We start from the raw sequence: 20,660 nt of genomic DNA, 5'->3' as shown, positions 1-20,660 counted from the left end.
CAGGTGCACAGGGTACGGTCCTCGGTAGTGCGGTTTGAGTTGAGCGCCTTACCTTATCTGCTCCGCCTGATCCCCGGGCCCTTACCGAGCGGGCATCCCCGGTCGGTCGTTCCCGGTCGGCGCCGACTGTGTCGGTCGGGGAAGAGCTGCAAGCAGAGGTTCGGTGTATCCCCGGTCAGAAAAGGAGGTCAGAGTCGGACTATGTCCCCACCTTGGCCAGGCCTTCCGGTCAGGGACCGGATCGTTCTCCTGGCCTACCATTAGGTATCTGGGCCGGCCCGAGAGGCGTGCATTGTCGCTACGCCGTCTACTGGGCTGAGCTTTTGCTAAGAAGCGGGCCCATCGGGGACCCCGGGTTTATGAACCCGACACAATGAGAACATACAATGTCATTTAGGGTGATCGTAAAAAATGTTAGCTTCTGTGAAGTTTAGGCTCTCTCTGGCATGTCCATGACTTTTATTTGTCCTCCACTCTCACTTGGGTCATACCCTATATGCAGGGGCGGATATAGCATCTGCGCGTATGGGCTCGAGTTCTTATCATTGCTTGAAGCATGTATACCCTCCTAAATGAACACATATAAATTTTTGGTCATGGAAGCTCTTAAAAAACAAACTACATTTAGAATACGAGATGAAAAAGTCCTCCTAGCAATGTTGTTCTATATCTGCCCTTTCTATATGTGCGCCAATGACATTTGTGCTTAGATGGTACGGTAGTGCTACATTTCATTCAGTTCTGTCGTGTAATTTTCTCCAATATGTGGGTTATGGGGTCTTCTTTTTCATGTTGAAATTGAAAGCCACCACTATTCCCCGTCTTGCTTTTGATGGTGAACGTGGCTGCTGATAAGTGATATAACTACTTATATTTTGTCCTGACATTTCAAACTACAGCCAAACTGTCAAATGCGATTGAAGCTGGCCAAAGTCAAATATGAATTCTAATAATATAATAAAAAAGAATCTAAAACCGAAGCTGGCCGAAGTCAAATTGGGGTCTAAAACTATGGAAACTCCTTCCAAAATGCACCATTCAAAATTGAACCTTTATGTTGGGCTAGTTGGAAGCCCGATTGGGCAGCCCAGTCGAAAGATGGTTGATGGACGCCCATAAAGCCGAAATGGGCCCATAACCACAGAACCAAACGGAGGAAAAGAAAGGAAGGGAAAGGAAGCGAGCTCAGTCGCTGACAACGCTGGCCAGGGGCCAAGCCAGATCAAAACCAACTCTGGTGCACACTCTATCAAACATAAAGGAATGTGTACAATTTCAAAGGAAATACATGGAAATTTTAAGGTAGATATTAGCAAACATTTATTTTACCATGGTGCACGTGCACCAGGGAAAGCCAACGTGGCTTCGCCCCTGATGCCGGCACCAGCCACCGCCCCAGTATCCACGCCTCCGCCACCGGCTTCGCTTGCAAGGTCGGCACTCTCCCTCTCCCCCCTCCCTCTCTCTCACACCCCGCCACCCTGTCACCTAGGCCCTATTTTCCACTCTCTCTTTTTCTGGGTCCATTTCTTGTGGTTTCTTAACCAATCCAAGAAATCGTGCGGCGTATTTGTTCTTGAGGTCCGGGGGGATCTCCCGACTCGAGCTATTGCAGTCTAGTTTCCTTAGGATTTTGGTGTACTTGTGAGGTGTATGGAATGGAAGAACCCTAGAATCAATGCACCTAATTGGTCAGTGACTGAGCAGACGTAAACGGATTTATGCGCCGTAACTGATGTGGCTACAATAAATGATTCGGTTTTGTTGTAAAAAAAAAGACTCGACTTCGATGCTTTGCGGTAGTCTCCAACAGAAATTTTGATGTTGTGTGTAACTGTGTATACTTGCCACGGTTCCTCTGCAAACGGGAACTGGTGGTACGTCTTGGTTTAATTTGATTGGGGATCTAATGCTTTTATTAGATACGAAGAAGTTTTGGTATTTTTTCATGTAAATAAATGTTTTAGCTTCCTGGATGGGTCTTCAACTTTGATTGTTATTCTGTAGTCCACTTTAATAAATGTTGCTCTGCAGTCACAGTGCCATGCCCAACGCTCCACCGTGGAGTACTACCCCCAACTTTCACCTATGCATTCAGTGTCCAAATCATCAAGAACATTAGCCTCGCAGGATGTCATGTTCTCTTGAAGAGAACAAAAAGTTTGAAGCAGCCATATGTTCCTGCGTTGTGGTATAAAAAAGCTGAGCACAGTAGCAGGACGATGGCAGAGGACAAGCTGCTGTTTGCGTTGAGAGGCTATTGGCCTCAACTCATTTTGATCTAGGTGGAGTATAACTTTATACCAAGATTAACACTAGGTGCTGCCTGCACTGGTGGTGCCCTGATCTCTTTAGATTCAGAAACAAAAAAAAAAAAGTCACATAACGTATTCGTTTTGACATATTGCACACCGGGCTTTGACTCGCTCGTGCTGCTGATTTCCTGGCCCCTTTGGCTACTAGTGTAATCGACGCGTGTTCCGGGGCGAATCCAAACAGCCGCATCAACTACTGCTGCTCATCTTGGAGGATGCCAACACCTGGATTCAGGCCGCTAGTGCTACTGCTCGCGTCGGCTGTTGTCTAGGCTGCTTAGGGCTTTGTCGCCAATCTTGTGCCGTGTAATCACGCGTATGTATGACGGGGGTTTGCAAGGAAAGGAGTGTCTTCGGGATACATCTTGCATTGCTGTGGCACTACTTTGCCTTGGTTGTATGATCTTGCTATCTCCTTTCCTCTTAATGAAAAACTTGCTCTACGGCGCATGTTCGCGAAAAATATTACACAATGGGCATTTATGCCATTTGAACAACCTTGCTTGGTATCTTTCACGTGACGATCCGGTAGGATACCAGGAAATTAGGTAGTTCAATTGGGGACCATTAAACAACCTTCTGCGCACACCATCAGAATTCTAATTTGTATCACTGTATATTGTTGTTGTTTTCAGGATACCTGTGGGCATATGGCATAGCTAATATCAAGCAGTGAGTATAGAAACTCTCCCTGGAACCTAATCCCTACATTCTTTTATTACTCTGTTCATTTTGCACGACCATTCTCTTCTCGACTCAAATCAGGCCAACAAATTGTGTCATGCAGTTGTTTTGTGGGGTTGTCTTTGTCTCTTGGAAGTTATCTGCCTATTTCTCATTTTGTATTCAATTCATGCATCTAATTTATGTATGTATTGAATTTACTTTTGTTGCAGTGAGTCTGCCATCATGCAAAGCCCTATCACAATTCACAATATCTGGCACCTCTGCCTCGACAGAAACAGCCCCTGCTACATGTGGGATTCAAGGGTGGGCTGATCTCTCCCTGGAGGCCCGCTCCAGTCTATTGTTGCCCTCCTGGGCTCCTTCAATGACCTCCTTGCCTTCGCAAGCACCTGCCGTTCTTGGCGTGCTGCCTTCTCGTCATACCCATCCAAATCCAGGTTCTATGCATTGCTCTCACCTCTCCTCGTTAGGCCCCCAATATCCCCGTGCGTGCACCTGACGGTCACGAGCTGCACAGATGGCAGGTCATTGATCTAGCCAATCCAAAAACAGATCTTTGCTGGCAGATTCCTCAAGAAATATGTAAGGAGGCAATGCATTTCGCCGGCTCCTCTTATGGTCAGCTAATATGCGGCCTTCGCAAAGATTGCCTCATTGTCGATGTGTTCACTGGTGTTGGAACTGCGGTTCCAGACAAAGTGAGGGAGACAGGGGCCTCCGCCCGTCAGAGGTCGCCCTCAGGCGGAGGCTCGGGATAGGCTCGACAGGTGAACTTGTGGGAAGCTGGCACAAAGAACTAGGGTTTTATTCATTCATTCACCAAAAAACCTCCTGCACGGTTACAAGTGTTCCCTATTTATAGGGCTCAACTACTCCCTGACGGAATTTATTACAATGCCCCTCAACTGCTACAGTACATTCCTGGAATATTCCGCTACAGGTCTCTTGTTTGCGGGGCAATCCTGCCACACCGTCTCCAAGTAACGGGCCTCCATAAGCGGCCGGCCCACCATGCCTCGATCTTTGGCCCAAAGGCCTGGGTTCCCGATGCTGGCCTCCGTCTTCGGGGCCGCGCCGTCGCCTTGGCGGGTCTCCGTCGGTCCGGTAGGAGACATCGTCCGTATGCCTCCGCCCGGCCGCGCGGGGGCCGTGGTTCCCGATGCTGGCCTCCGTCTTTGGGGGCGCGCCGTCGCCTTGGCGGGTCTCCGTCGGTCCGGTCGGAGACATCGTCCGTATGCCTCCGCCCGGCCGCGTGGGGGCCATGCTGGCGCACTCGCGCGGACCATGGGCGCCACCGGTCCGGTCGGAGACGTCAACCGTGGGTCTCCGCCCGGCCTCGCGGGGGCCCTGCTGGCGCGCTCGCGCGGACCACGGGCGCATGCGCTTGAGTACCTGCACACACTTAGGCAAGATTGTTTGTCTAATTAGTTCAGAGGTAAGGCGGCCTCCGCCCTCATCGCCGGAGACGCCCGTGAGCCGAGGCGGGGCGGCGTCCGCCTGAGCACAGGTCGGAGGTGTCTGCGCCCGGCCTGGGCGGAATTCGCGACCAGCCCGCCGAGCCTCGTGTATTGCCAGGAAAGTTCCTTTAGTCAGCGCCAGGTCTCCGCCCTAAGACGGTCGAAGACGCCTTGGCGACACCTTGCTATCGGAGGCCTTCATCACCCGCCGAAGCCGTGTTACAACAGTTCCCCCCTTTTGAGACCATGGTTCGCCGGAGCGTGTCGTGAGCTCAAAACGCCTTGGCCAAAGGCGTCCGCGGGGGCGGAGGCCATATTCATCGGCGTCTTCGAGCGAGGCCCCGCTACTTCTCCCCTGGCCCGCTCTAGCGCGGCCGCTGGTCTCGTTGAGAGTGGCCGTTGGGCAGCAAATCTAGCCGTTGTCCTACGGCGCGGCCGTTTATGCCGTGTCAGTTTCCGTTGCACACCTTGCGACTTTTTCGGAGATGACCGTTGTGCGGCAGGCGAATTTTCCGGAGGTGACCGTTGTATGGCGGGAGCCGGACCGCCTGCCCGCTGCCTATATAAGGGTGTCGTTGGTTGTGGGGTCCCCCCCCCGCATTGCTCATTCGCTTTCATTGCATTTGAGAAATCGCTCTCTGCTCTCTTCGCTTTCGTCTTTCACTGCCCTCGCGCGTTCCGTCTTCCTGCTAGCGTCTCGCACTTAGGCTGCTGTCGCGGTGGCTTTCCTTTCCGCCTCCGCCCAAACTCGCCGGCCCGCCTTTTTCAGACCCTACCGCCACCTTCTCGGCGTTAGGGCCATCGGCTGGGGTGCGTGCTTTGAGGAGTGCATGCTTGCCTCTGCCTCCGCGTTGGAGTTCGAAAAGCTGGTGGAGGAGGATCTGGGGAGTGTCTCTGCGTCTGTCGGAGACCTGATCATTGCGGATTCCAGAGATATGGCGATAAAGTCTTGGGATTTCGGCCCCTCCTCTATTACTGAAGAGGCAGTCGCGGAGATGTTGAAGGAGTCATGTTTTCCTTCTTCCAGGGTAAAGATCCCTCCGCCGGACCAGACTGTTCCGGAACCGGAGGAGGGGTATGCAGTGGTCTTTCGGGACTTCTTCACTTGCGGCCTCCACCTTCCTTACATCCCCTTCCTTCACCGGGTGTTGGAGACCTTCAATGTCCAGCTCCATCATCTGACTCCTACTGCCTTCCTCACGCTTAGCAAGTTTTGCTGGGCGTGCGTTTCTTATGGTGCCGAGCCGGATGTGGATACCTTATGCGCATACTACGAGCTGCAGAAGCAGCCGAAGAAGAAGAAGGAGGTGCGAGAGGGCAAGGAGGTGGAGGTGATTTACCAGTACGGTAGTTGCACCTTTATGTCTAAGAGGAACCAAGGCACGGACTGCCTGGAGATCTCTTTCTGCCAGAAGGGCAAGTGGGGCCGCGGCTGGCTTGAGCAATGGTTCTACGTGAAGACCTACGGGGTCCGTAGTACTACCGAGGACGGCGCGGAGTTCTCGGAGTACCCATTGACTTCAAGGATGGAGGAGATGGCGCCGCTCACGCACGTGGATCCGCCGGAGGAGGTGTCTCCGACGAGAGAGGCTTGCGACCAGGCTTTTGCGGCAGCGTGCCGCTACTCCAGTGGCCACGACCTGGTGGAGGAGATTATGGCTTCCAACTACTGGCCCCTGGGCAAAAACAACCCAGCCTTTCGGCTGGAACAGGTGAAGGTTCCCATTTTTGGGCCGAAGGCCGGGATTCCGTTCCCCCGCTTCGGTCAGTCTCTGGGGGAGGGGGTGACGGAGGACAGTTTCGTCTTCGAGGTTGAGGAAGCCGCCGTAGGGTTGGTCGGCAAGATTTCCGAGCGTGAGTACACGTCTCGGATGGTCATGGCAGGCACCATGCCGTGGCTCAATCGAGTTTTTGAGGAGGTCGGGATCGTCTATCGGGAGCGCGAGGTTCCCGCTGAGGTCCTGGCTTCGATTGTGAAGAAGAAGAAGAGGGCCTTCGCGAAGAATGTTACGACGGAGGCCGAGTCTAAGAAGAGAAAGGGCGCCGTTGTTGCTCGGGCACCCATGAAAAAGAAGAAGAGCGGTGCTCCATTGATCGCGCCGGCCATGTCTTCTGCCGGTAGTGCGGGCGCTGCCTCCGCCGGCAGTGAAGACGTTGAGAGCTCTTCCGTCCCATCAGCGGACGCGCATGTTGCGAGCGGAGGGGACCGCGGCTCTCCCGTAGCTCTGGTGTGCCCCATGAGCGGAGCTGCGAGCGGTGCTGGGCGTCCGGAAGCCAGCGCTGCCCTGGCACGCTCATCGCATGGTGCTATGAGCGTCGGTGAACAGCCGGAAGGTAGCGCCGTCGAGCCCATGCCCGACGTTCTCGGCGGGCTATGCTCAAGCTCTGAAGAGGACACAGAGGTCGTCCCGCAGTATGCTCCTTCATCCCTTGCCGTTGTCATGCCTTCGCCCGCGCCGGTGGCCGACGTCGGGCAGTTGGAGGCCGTGCTTGCAGAGCAGGCCCCGGCGGCTCGGCCTTCTTCGAGTCCTCCGCCCGCCAGGTCACTGGCCGAGGAGATCCGGCCCTTTGGGCCTTCGCCACACGATATGGTGGAGACTTTTGCCCAGGGGGGCGCAGCAAGCTGCCCTGCCTGGGCTTTTTATGAGTAAGTCTATTTGGCGCACCTTTTGTTTTCAATGTCTTCGCCCGGTTCGTTTCTTTACTTATTGCGCCAGGTGCTAATACTGTGTATCTGTTGCTTTGCAGGTGATGTCATGGTTGGACTCCTCACCCCAGAGGAGCGAGCAGCCGCTGCCAGCGCTAGGTTTGGTCCGGGGCAGCCGGGGCTGACGGCGCCGGGTCCGAGTGAGTATAGAATGCTTTTATTTCGATCATTATCTGGCCTGTTGTTATTGCCTGTTTCTGATTTGCCCTCTGACCTGATCTGTTGTTGTTGTCTTTTTTACGTAGGTTCCTCCGACACCTCTATCTCAGGTTGGGAGGAGTGTTATCTTGCTGTTCTTGGAGACGTCGGAGGTGGTCTTTGGCTGTTGGTGTGTTTAACGTGAGATTTGCTTTTCTCACCTTATTGTTTTGTGTTTGTTTGTTCTCCTTTGAGCAGATCGCTTCAAACAGCGTCTGAGGGACATGGATTTCTTATAGCTTCTCCGTGTTCATCTAGAACACCAGAGCCTGGTGCGTCTTCGGCGGGTTGCGCTATGCTCGCTTCTAGACTTGTTTTTGATTCCGTTGCTGATCGCTTTGGCTTTTCTCTCTCTAGTCGCAAGGGTATCACACGGGCGTTGTTATGGAAGAGCGCTGTACTCGCGAGGTCTCCGACCGAGACGCTGCGATTGAAGCGCTCAAGGCGGAAATCGAGCGCCTAGAAGGTGAGAAAGGGGGTCTGTCCAACTCTGTTGCAGCTCTCCGCCTGTCTCTGGCAGAGAAGGAGCGAGAAAAGGATGGTTTGAGGGCCGATCTCGCCAAGGCTCGGGATGCAGAGGTTTTGTCCGCCGAGCAGGCCCGTAGGGCGAACGAGCTGGCTGAGGGTCTCCAGCAAGAGCTTGCCTCTGAGAAGGAATCCGCATCGGCGGTGAGGGAGCATCTGTCTTTGTCGACGAGGCGTTTGGACTCGGTCAAGGGAGTCCTTGCTGCAACCGTTGGCCACTACCGGGCCACCGTCGCCGAGCTCGGAGGCGAAACCTCCGCTCCTCCAGAGGAAGACAGTGTGTACGCCCTTGCCTCCTGACTAAAGTGCCACCTTGCAAAGCTCCCCGGTCTGATCAACGGCTGCATGGACTATGGGGCGCTAGCGGGAGTAGCGAACTATGCCAAGCTTTTGGCACGCGGCAGGTGTACGCATACCGAGAGTGTTCCGGAAGGAGCACTGCCTGGTCTGGAGGAGCTCGGTGAGACTTCTCTTGGTTTGCGAAAAACCTTGAGAAATTTCATTGGGCACTTTTGGGCTCCTTATGGGCGATCTGCTGCCCGGAAACTGGCGGAGGACAAGAGGGCGAAGGTATTTATGGCCTTTGTTGGCGCCCCTTCTTTTTTGGTTTTTTGCGAGGCTGCAAAGGCTTTCGTTGCTTGTGGCCCTGACACTTTAGTCTATGCTGCAGGATGCGCAGAAGAGTCTTGCGGGCAGGCCTCCGTCAGTTCCGCGCTTGGCGACTGCGGTCGGTACCTCCGCCACTAGCGGTGCTCCGGGGGGATCTACGATCGACGATGGTGGCGATGGTCGGAGGCCACAGGCGCCATGCCCGCCCACAGTTGATGCGGGCTCCGCTCCAGGGACTTCCGCTGCGGCTGAAGCGCCGGAGGTCTAGGCACTTCGTAGTACCTAATTGCTTTAGCGTGTATTTTGCAGTCTAGTTGGACTTTTGTGAATAAAGTTTATTTTGTTCTGAATGGTTTTGTGGAAAATTTTAATCTTGCGCAGGTTCCAAATCGGGAGCCTGCGCAAGATGTTGTGCCTTTGACTCTCTACAACGACGGTATTTACGTGAGCGGAGAGCTTTGGGAGTATTGGCGCTCGGCCTTTCCCCGCAGCGTTGCACGTGACGTGTTCGAGTCAGTTAGGTTTGACATAGACGACGAGCGCGCTGGGTTTACTCGCACGCTCGCTTGGCGTGGACGTCCGCCACCATAGTTAGGATTTTATTTTAAGTCAGTGTCCTGTAAGAATGTTTCTTGACGTTTTATGGAATACAAGACAGGTTCACTTTCTTGATTGTTTGTGCGGTGGCTTGAGCCCATCGAGCTAGTTTACATATCTCGTCTAGTCTCGAGCTCGCACACCGTTGTCCTTCACTTGGGCGAACGCGCGCGATATAGAGGTGGTGGCCAGGACCTTCGCCCCATTTTTTCTCATTCTCTGTGCTCGCTTGATGGCCGGGGTAGAAGTCTCCGTAGTTTTTTGACCGGCGGAGGCGTACTTGAAGTCCGCCTGGCGAGGCTTGCCGAATCGGTGTTCGATCCGACTGGAGGTTTGGCGCAGCTTGTGCAGACGGCGGAGACTTTTGATATTTCTTTGGCTAGGTGTTTTAGCTGTCTGGAGGTATGGGTCTCCGACGCTACACACCCGTGGGACATGGTTGATCTTTGGAGATGGCAGGTTAGGTCTCCGGCATCAGGGGGATGTTACGAGATTTCGTGCGATATCCCCCTTCTTCCGTAGGCCTCTGCTGTTCATCACCGTGCCATAGGTCCTATCTCTTTTCCCACTGCCTCCGACTATCTACTGTTGCCCCCGATTTTACGAGTTTTCGTACAATATCTACGGCCGAGTTGGATATCTAAGGAGACCCCTGCCTCCATGGCCGTCGCTGCGGCTTTTGCCTATGCTATGCCTTGCTCCCCCCTTGCGCCCTTGCGCCCTATGCCGACTGAGTTTTTAAGGGCATGGGGGGAATCCGTTTTTATAGTGGGGTGGTGGCTTTCGGGTGTTAACATTTTTGTACGTTGTTAGTTGGATCATATCTTGGCTTTGATAGCCTATATCTTGCTTGAATTATTCGTTCCGCTTGAGATCTTTTGAAGTAAAGAGGCCTGGCGCCGCAGTGGTGGCAGTGTTTTGTCAGGCACTTTCTGTTTTTCCTGTTTTCGATGACGGAGACCTTGGGTAGCTCTAGCGCCACAAATTTGTTGCCCCTGATGCTAGGGGTGTTTTTTGTTAAGGTCGGAGGCCTGTTTTGCCAAGGTTGTTTTTTCCTTGGTGCCTGAATTTGTTCTTCGAGGGTTGGAGGCCTTTTTGGCTCCCCCCCCTTTTTTTTTGACCTTGCTGCCCGACTTTGTTCAGGTGTTCGTCAAGGGTCGGAGACCTGTTTGGCCAATTTTTTTGACCTTGCTGCCTGAATTTGTTGAGTCTTCGTCAAGGGTCGGAGGCCTGTATGGCCTGTTTTTTGCTACCTTGATGCCTGACTTTGTTTAGGTCTTTGTCAAGGTCGAAGGCCTGTTTGGCCTATTTTTTGCTGCCTTGATGCCTGACTTTGTTTAGGTCTTTGTCAAGGTCGAAGGCCTGTTTGGCCTATTTTTTGCTGCCTTGATGCCTGACTTTGGACAGGTCTTTGTCAAGGTTGAAGGCCTGTTTGGCCATAGAAGTCGTTTCAAATTGCCCGTGCCTATGGCTGGCGCTTTGAAAGGACCTATACTTTTTGTTTACCGAATATTGCGGCGCCAGAGCTGGCCGCTTTCGGTTTTGGGTTTTTGGAGCGTTCTTTTTGGGGAATTACCTCTTTATACTTGTAGAGGATTTTTACATTGAGCCTGCCTTGTTAAAAACCTCACCTCCGCTTGGAGTTCCCCTGTGAGGAAAAGAGTGCAAGCTCTTTTACATTTTGTTTTGATTGAAGTAAAGAAAAAAACTTAGAAGTAAATAGATTGAGGGGCCTCCGCTTATATTTTGCGGAGGTTGCCCTTTGGTACATTGCCTAGATGTAGTATCTGCGAAGGCTGTCGATATTCCATGTGTGTGTTGTCGTGACACCTTCGCTGTCGGTCAAGTGGAAAGAGCTAGGTCGGCCTGCTGCCGTTGCTGTGTATGGGCCTTCCCATTTTGGTTGCAACTTGCCGGCAAGTTGTGCGTTGGGTTTTCTTCTGAGTACGAGGTCTCCGTGTTTTATATCTTTCCTTACCACCTGGGAGTCTCTCCACTTTTTGGTTTGGGATTGATATTTTGTGATGTTTTTGACTGCTTCCAGTCTTATTGCTTCTATTGTTTCTTTTGCATATTCTTCATCTTGCAACATCAGCTGACTCATTGTGCGGAGGCTTTCATGCCTTATTTCTTCTGGCATCATGGCCTCTTCTCCATAAAGCAATTTGAATGGTGTGAATCCTGTTGTTCTTGAGACAGATGTGTTGTGTGACCAAATAACTCTAGGTAATTCATCTACCCATTTTCCTTTGCGTAGGCACAGCAATGTTTTTGATATTGCTGAAAACACTATTTTGTTTGCCCTTTCCACAGCACCATTGGACTCTGGGTGGTATACTGAGGCGAAGGCTAGTTTTGTCCCTATGCTTTTGCATAATTCTTTGAAGTTCTCTGAATCGAATTGTTTTCCATTGTCTACTGTCAAAATCCTCGGTACACTGAATCTGCAAATGATGTTTTGCCAGAAGAATTTTCTGATAGTTTCTGAGGTTATCTTCGCCAGCGGCTTTGCCTCTATCCATCTTGTGAAATACTCCACTGCTACTACTGCGAATCTGTTTCCTCCTTGGGATGGCGGTAATGGGCCGACCAGGTCCATACCCCATCTTTGCAGCGGCCATGTCGGAGGTATAAGCTGGGTCTCCGATGATGGTTTTGACTGCCCTGGAGAGAATGTTTGGCATGCTTTGCATGTTCTGACTGTCTGCTCTGGTCTTGTATGTGTGTTGGCCAATAAAAGCCTTGCCTTATTGCCTTTGCTGATAATGCTCTTGAGCCAATGCGTGACCCGCAAATTCCTGAGTGTATTTCTTGAAGCAACTGTATGCCTTCACTCTGCGATATGCATTTGAGGAGAGGCTGGACTACTCCTTTCTTGTACAGTACACCATCTAAGATTGTGTAATTCCTTGCTCTTGCCTGTATTCTTGCTGCTTTTGCTTCATCTTCTTCGTTGGTTTTGCCCTCTAGGAATTCTGTTATCGCCTTTCTCCAATCTTCATTTTGCAGGTGTAGTATTGCCTTTGGTGCCTTGGGTGTCTCCGCAGTTGTCGGAGACTTCAAGATCTGGTAAAAAGTGTTTGGTGGCAGTGGCAGGTTATTTGCTGCAGCCTTTGCCAATTCATCTGCCTCTGCATTTTCTGATCTTGGTATGTGCTTCAGGGTGAAGCCCTCGAATCTCTGCTCCAAATTTCTGACAACGGATAGGTATTTGATGAGTTCCGGCTCTCTTGTTGTGTATTCTTTCTCTACTTGGCCAGTGACCACTTGAGAATCTGTTTTGACTATCAATGTTTTTGCCCCTAGGGCCTTTGCTTTGCTTAGCGCTAGGATCAGGCCTTCGTATTCTGCAATGTTGTTTGTTGATTTGAACTCTAGCCTTGCTGCGTATTTCATTCTGACGCCGGAGGGTGCCGCTAAAACGGCAGAGGCTCCTGCTCCGGCTTGGCCCCAGGCTCCATTCGTGAATGCTGTCCAGCCTTGACTGATTGGTTGTACCTTGGTCTCTGTCAGAGGTGTCCAATCTGCTACAAAATCAGCTAGTGCTTGTGATTTGATTGCTGTTCTGGGGACATATGAGATACCAAATTGTGATAGCTCTGTAGCCCATTTTCCTATTCTGCCGGAGGCTTCTTTGTTTATGAGCAGGTCTTGCAATGGCAGTGATGTTGGAACTGAGATTTCATGGGCTTGGAAATAGTGCTTTAGTTTTCTTGATGCCATCAGTACTGCGTAGGTGACTTTTTCCACCTCTGTGTAATTTAGCTTGGCTCCGGACAGTGCTTCTGAGATAAAATAAACTGGCCTTTGAGTTTTGCCTGCTTCTTTTTCAAGCTCGTGAACTAGGACTACGCTGACTGCATGGTCGAAGGCCGCCACGTACAGCAGTAGGTGGCTTTCTGATTCTGGGACAGAGACCACCGGTGAGCTTGCCAGATACTCTTTCAAGTTATGAAATGCTTCCGACTGCTTGGGCCCCCACTCAAAGTTGTCTCCGCCCCTCAGGGCTTGGAAGAAGGGTAGGCTGCGTTCTACTGATTTTGAGATGAATCTGTTGAGCGCTGCTATTCTTCCCGTCAGCTTTTGCACTTTTTTCTTGTTTTTGGGTTCTGCCATTGTCATTATTGCTCTGGTTTTGTCTGGGTTTGCCTTGATGCCTTCGCTGCTTATGATATATCCGAGCATCTTCCCTTTTGTGACTCCAAATATGCATTTTTTTGGGTTGAGGCGGAGGCCGGCTATCCTGATGTTGGCGAAGGTCTCCTGTAAGTCGGAGACATGATCGTCCTTGCTCTTGCTCATGACCACTATGTCATCGACATAAGCTATGATGTTTCTATCTAGTTGTGAACCCAAAACTTCCTTTGTCATTCTGGCAAAGGTTGCACCAGAATTTTTGAGGCCTTCCGGCATTCTGGTGTAGCAATATGTCCTGAATGGAGTTGTGAAACTTGTCTTGTCTTCGTCTTCTTTTTTCATCCAGATTTGGTGGTACCCAGAGAAACAGTCGAGTAGAGAGAACCTCTGACATCTGGCTGCCTTGTCGACGGAGGCATCTATTCTTGGCAATGGGAAAGGGTCTTTTTTGCAAGCTTTGTTGAGATCTGTGAAATCTATGCACATTCTCATTTTGCCATTCTTCTTTGGTACCAGAACTACGTTTACAAGCCATTCTGAATACTTGACTTCCCTGATCACTTTTGCATCTAGCAATCTTTGCACCTCCGCCTTTGCTGCCAGGATTCTGTCCTCTGACATTTTTCTCTGTTTCTGCTTTCTTGGTTTGATGTTTTCATTGATATCCAGTTCATGCTGTATGATGTCCCTACTGACTCCTTGGAGGTCGGAGGCTGACCAGGCAAAGATATCCTTGTTTTTTGCTAGAGTTTCCATGAGCTCTTCCTCCTCTGCCTTGCTCAATTCTGAGCTGATTGTTACTTTTCTATCTGGTAACTCCTTTTCTAGAGGGATCAGCTTTGTCTGTTCTTGACCTACCATATCTGTTTTTCCTCTGGGCATATCCGGAGGCTCTTGTTCTTTGTTTGCTGACTCGACTGCGTTGATGTTTCTTTGGGCTCTGTAGATAGCTTTTTCTATGTTTCTTGCTTCTTTTTGGCTGCCTTGGACTGTGATAATACCATGGAGTGCTGGTATTTTCATGCACAGGTAGGCCATATGCAGTGCTGCATTGAATTTGGTTATGAATCCTCTGCCCAAGATGGCGTTGTATGGGTAATACAAGTCGACGACGTCGAAGGTTATGTATTCGGTTCTAGCATTTGCTTGGGTTCCGAACGACACTGGGAGTGAAATTTTTCCTAGTGCTTGTATCTGCTTGCCTCTGAATCCTATTAAAGGGGATTCGGAGGGCTGTAATTGATTTCTGCTGAGCTTCATTTGGTCAAACGTATTTGCAAAGATGATATCTGCTGAACTGCTAGTGTCAATCAGCACTCTGCTTGTCTCCCATGCTGTTATGTTTGTTTTGATCACCATTGCGTCTGTGTGAGGGTAGCTTTCTAGCTAGAGGTCTTCTTCTATGAAGGTGATTGGTACTCTGGACCAATCTATGTATTTTGCTGTGCCCTGGACTGCTACATTGTTTACCAGGCGGAGGTGATTCTTTTTCTGCTTTTTCGTTTGAAACTCCATTGATGAGCCTCCGGCAATTGGCAGTATCATGCCTATTGTTGGCAGTGCTCCATGAGGGTTGACTTGGTTTTCTGGGTTTGGCTCATTTTTTGGTGTTGGGGGTTGGTTGTGAGGTGGTGGCGGAGGCAGTTGTTGCATTTGCTGCTGTTGCTGCGGATACTCGAACCTGCTTTGGTTTTGTGGCGGTTGGTTTGTTTCGAGGTAGGTTATGTGGGGAGTTTTTGGGTTTATGTAGGTCAGGCTTGCCTCCGACCTATAGTTGCCCACCGGAGGCTGCTGCGGGGGCGCTGACCGCCATGCTGGTAGGAATTCTGGGTAATAGGCGGAGGCCAGTGTGGAGGGATGTATTTGGTTTGCGTTTAGCGCTGGGTACATCGGGCAGTACTGCTGGTGGCCAGTTGTGTAGGTGGTGTTGACCTCTCTTGCGTTCTGCTGTGTCGGAGGTTGGGCGGTCTGCTTGTTCTTCATTCTTTCCTGTGTCTCCTTTGTCTCCCGGACAATCTTTGGTGTTGTGCCCTGTGCTTTCACCGTGGAAGACGCAATATGGCCTGCGTTGTTTCTGGTTGTGGTTTTTGTTCCAGTTTTTGCCTTGGTAACCTTGCCTACCTTGGTTCCTGGTCTGGGTGTTCGGCCCTGCTGGCCCTGCCATTTGCCCTTGTTTGGGGTGAGGTTGACCCTCGATGCTGAGCACCTGTCCCTGGCCTGGTTTCTGATTTGATGCGTTCTGGTTCGTATAGCTCTTCTGTGAGTTTTTGCTGTTGTTTTGCTGTCTATTTTGACCCTGCTCCTCTAGTCTTTTCCGGAGGTCATTGTCTGATCTGCAGTACTTCTCGAACTCGTCGTACAACTGCTGTATGGAAATTGGTTTCTTTCTTGCTAGGTGTGCTGCGAACGGCCCGATTCGGAGCCCTTTGATCGCTGCTTCAATGGCGATCTCTTCTGGGACGTCTGGTGCCTTCGCCTTTAGTTGCACGAATTTCCGGAAGTAGTCGTGTAGTGTCTCTCCCTACATTTGTTTGCACTGGAACAGATCTGTGGATGTCAGCGACTGTGCTGCTAGCCCCTTGAAGTTTGCCAATATCTTGTCTCGGAGATTTTCCCAAGAATAGACCGTGCTTGGTTTGAGCATGGAATACCAAGCCAACACGTCACCTTCGGCAGCAATAACAAATGACTTTGCCAAGACGGCGTCGTCTCCGCCGGCGGAGGCTACTGCTGCCTCATAACTCATGATGAACTGGTGGGGGTCTGTCTTTCCGTTGAACTTTGGTAGTGTGATTGGCTTGTACGCCGTTGGCCATGGCGATTGTTGTATGCCTTCAGAGAGTGGGGACTTGGGGTCGATAGGCCTCCACATCGCCTGAGACGGCATCGTGGTTGGGCTGATCACTGGTGGAGGCATGGTTGCGGTTGGTGTTGTTGCGGAGGCTGGGATCGTGGAGGTTGATGCTGGTACTGCATGCTGCATACTTAGCATCTCAGCGTGTAGGACTGCCAACTGCTGCCTTATTTCTGATGCTTGTGCTGACGCTTGAGTAGCTTGCTGATTAGCTGTGAATGCTGCTGCCATTTTGTCCCTTTCTTGTTGCGCTCTTTGCAACTGTGCTTGCAGCTGTTGTAGTTCTTGCTCGAGTGTTGTACCTGAGTTTGGTTGGGCCTCCGGCTCTTGGATCTCTTGATGTTGGTGTTCCGGTTGTTGACCCTGGGCATCTGCTCTGTTGCCATCCTCCGCTGGCGAGGTTGCGTAGGTGCTATGAGTGGTGCGCCTAGGTCTTCCTCTCTGACCCGTGGTCGTTGCTGCTCTGGTGGTGGTTTTTCTTTTCCCTGCCATCGTTGGTTTGTCTCGGCCAAACCACGGTGGGCGCCAATGTTGGAACTGCGATTCTAGACAAAGTGAGGGAGACAGGGGCCTCCGCTCGTCAGAGGTCGCCCTCAGGCGGAGGCTCGGGATAGGCTCGACAGGTGAACTTGTGGGAAGCTGGCACAAAGAATTAGGGTTTCATTCATTCATTCACCAAAAAACCTCCTGCACGGTTACAAGTGTTCCCTATTTATAGGGCTCAACTACTCCCTGACGGAATTTATTACAATGCCCCTCAACTGCTACAGTACATTCCTGGAATATTCTGCTACAGGTCTCTTGTTTGCGGGGCAATCCTGCCACACCGTCTCCAAGTAACGGGCCTCCATAAGCGGCCGGCCCACCGTGCCTCGGTCTTCGGCCCAAAGGCCTGGGTTCCCGATGCTGGCCTCTGTCTTCGGGGGCGCGCCGTCGCCTTGGCGGGTCTCCGTCGGTCCGGTTGGAGACATCGTCCGTATGCCTCCGCCCGGCCGCGCGGGGGCCGTGGTTCCCGATGCTGGCCTCCGTCTTCGGGGGCGCACCGTCGCCTTGGCGGGTCTCCGTCGGTCCGGTCGGAGACATCGTCCGTATGCCTCCGCCCGGCCGCGCGGGGGCCATGCTGGCGCGCTCGCGCGGACCATGGGTGCCACCGGTCCGGTCGGAGACGTCAACCGTGGGTCTCCGCCCGGCCTCGCGGGGGCCCTGCTGGCGTGCTCGCGCGGACCACGAGCGCCTGCGCTTGAGTACCTGCACACACTTAGGCAAGATTGTTTGTCTAATTAGTTCAGAGGTAAGGCGGCCTCCGCCCTCATCGCCGGAGACGCTCGTGAGCCGAGGCGGGGCGGGGTCTGCCTGAGCACAGGTCGGAGGTGTCTGTGCCCGGCCTGGGCGGAATTCGCGACCAGCCCGCCGAGCCTCGTGTAGTGCCAGGAAAGTTCCTTTAGTCAGCGCCAGGTCTCCGCCCTAAGACGGTCGAAGACGCCTTGGCGACACCTTGCTGTCGGAGGCCTTCGTCACCCGCCGAAGCCGTGTTACAACAACTGGGGCCGGCCAGAGTTTGGGCACTGCAGCTCAAACTTAACGATGACACTTTTTTCAACTCTGGCATGCTGACAGCTCCTCTTGCACTACAAAACTCTCACCTCCTTGTCTGTGTAGTATCCAGCCAGCACAGCGTTCCGGCCTCTCCCTTCTTGACTGGTCAGTTGGAAGTGATTCTTGGTCAGAAATGCAGCTCGGTAATTCACTGATCGAGCAGATTGTCGAGTTCAACAGTCAGTTCATCGCGATGGACAGCTACTACAGGCTCTACATTGTCCTTGGCAGGGGCGGAGGCAGCTGTATGGCGAGGTTTCACGGCCGCCATACCTAAAATGTATACAAAACACTAGTATATATACTGTATATACGTGAAACCGTCCGATCCCCTGTTGATGACACGGCCGCCATCCCCTGCTGATGACCTGATGCACGGATGGATTTTGTTTGTGAGCTGGTATCTCATGGGCCTACGTCAAGACTCAAGAGCCCATGGCACTGTAGGTGGTGCCAGGAGTATCCACAATCAAGCAAAGACAGCATATGAAGATTTCAAAAACCAAAGCTAAGTCTAAAACATAAGGTCACTTCTACTACGAAAGAAGGATAAAAATATTGTTCAAAGCCATGTCTTTGGTTACAGATGTGAAATCATGCTTGATCAACTTGAGAGCTAACGATTGGGAACCACTATTTGAAGATGTCAAAACCTTTTGCAATGAAAATGATATCCTAGTACCAAATATGGATGAAGCTGTGTCAAGATGGGGCCGATCAAGAAAAAGGGGGAGAAATAACATCACTCAAGATCATTTTTTCAGTGTTGATACATTCTATGCAGCTATAGATGCTATCACCACCGAGCTAGATCATCGCTTTAATGACATGACTTCAGATTTGCTTCTTGGCTTCGCTTGTCTTGACCCAAGAGACTCATTTGCCAAATTTGATGTGGACAGAATTGCTAAGCTTACTGATATCTATGATGCAAATTTCTCCTAGGATGATCGTAACTGTATAAAAACTGACCTCCAATTATTCATCAACCACATGAGAAGGCATGACGAATTGAGTTTGTTATCATCTTGCAAGCCTAGCTAAAAAGATGTTCGAACTTGAAAGAAATATTATGTTCCCTCGAGTTTATCGTATTATTGAGTTGAGGTTGCTACTGCCAGTGGCGACAGCATCGGTTGAGAGGGCCTTCTCGGTTATGAAGATTATTAAGATCGAGTTACGCAATAAGATGGCTAATGCTTGGCTTAATGACCTGATGGTGTGCTACATTGAGCGAGGCTTATTCAAGGGACTTGATCTTGCTGAAATTAAGAAAGAATTTCAAAAGAAAAAAAAGAATAATTGCATTGCCAAGGTCTGCACCCAAATAAAGCTTTATTGTGGGTATGTATTTGTTCCAACAACAAGATTTATTTAGTGAGGTATTTTATGTACCAATGCTTTACTTTTGGATTTTTGTTATATTTGCTGATCACATAGTAATATACATATTTAGATAATGTTCTAGTGTGTCCTTGCATAATTGATAGTTATATTATACATGGTCGACCTTTATAAACCCGCCACACCTAGAAAATATTCCTACCTCCGCGCCACTGGTCCTTGGCCCCCTAGCTTGGTTGATCTGCAAGAGATGATAACTGTGTCTTGGGACAACAACGACATGCATGGATGCCCATTTCGAAGGCCATGGCTGGTGGTATGTAGCAGCATGCTTCTAATTGTTGACTACTACTTGAGCGTAACATCATCTGGAGCACCTGTCAACTACAAAGCCTACCTCCTGGACATGTCCACTGAACCTGCAACTTGGCTGGAGGTGGTGAAGCTGGAGAATGATACCGCGTTTATTGCGCGGGTGATGGGAGGAGCCCGCAGTCTCTTGCTTGAGCTCAGGACGATGGGGCGGGAGAAGCAACTGCCTGTACGATGCCCATGACGGGCAACCGTGGGTCTTGCATGGGCTGGGTGACGATGCAGATGCCGTTTGGGATGATTCCACTGACCCTGACCTTGAGTTTTGCAGGGGCTGGTATGGCGAGCTTCAGCCATTCTGGGTGTACCCGAGCATGTTCTACTTAGATGGGTAGTGATCCTTGCCTGCCTTATGTTGCTGAAATTTCGCCTTCTGTGTTCTTTGGGTAGCGAATACTTCTGCATCTGAATAGATGATGCCACTATGTGATATTGTAGTTAAAAGAGGTTATTTAGCACTTTTCTCGTTGATAATTGTGACCCCTGTTTGCTCGAGCCTTCTCCCTAACTGAATGAGGTTTTTAATAACGTGTGTATTTGAGATTTCATTTTTGTCTAATTGCTAAGTAATGTGTGCTTTTGAAGAAAATGTTGATGTAGCTTTTGAATTATATATGAAGAAAAACCACGATGTCTACTCAGAGATCAGCTTTCTGTCTTTTTCCTGTTCTCTTTTGACCGTGCTGTTTAGATTAGGTTTTTCGTTTGGAATTCTGGAATTCAGATTTGTGGAAAGGAACTGGTGTGTGTGAGACCAATGTTTACAAGAATCAATCTATATATACTGTCAAAGAAAAAAAAAGAACCAAAATATAATTTGTAACGGTTGCCTCACAGAACAATGTGGAACTGGAATTGATGTGAACAAATTTATATTCTATAGTAAACAATAACTGAAGTCCAATTTCAACATTCAAACGCGAATCACCTTTTTTTATTTTGGTATAAGAAAATGTGTATAGTGGCTCAAAATGAATGAGGGCATATATATACTTCCGAAACTAGAAGAAAAGCTATTAGGCCATTTGTAAGCTTCATAATTTTGGTCCAGACTTCCAATAAGTGAAATCGCTACGGCCCTGGTCCAATTTTGGCCCATAAAAGAGAGCGTAGAGCAGAAGGGAGCGGGACTGGAGAAGCGGCGCTACTGGAACTCTGGAAGTGAGGGAAGAGGAGATTGGGAAAGCAATCTCGCCGCCGTCGCCTTCGCCGGCGAACGCGGAGACACCGACATTATCGACGCATGCTTCCTAAGCAAGGCC

General features: G+C 50.6%; 1 pseudogene; it reads left to right on the top strand.

Annotated features, from left to right (window-relative positions):
- The first annotated feature begins 1,313 nt into the window (after positions 1 to 1,313).
- LOC136525493 (uncharacterized) lies at positions 1,314 to 19,733 on the top strand (annotated as a pseudogene).
- Positions 19,734 to 20,660: the final 927 nt, after the last annotated feature.

The sequence above is a fragment of the Miscanthus floridulus genome, chromosome 19 (genome assembly GCF_019320115.1).
Source record: "Miscanthus floridulus cultivar M001 chromosome 19, ASM1932011v1, whole genome shotgun sequence".
Lineage (NCBI taxonomy): Eukaryota > Viridiplantae > Streptophyta > Magnoliopsida > Poales > Poaceae > Miscanthus > Miscanthus floridulus.
Note: the sequence above shows the minus strand (reverse complement) of the source record. Positions and strands in the feature narration are given on the sequence as shown.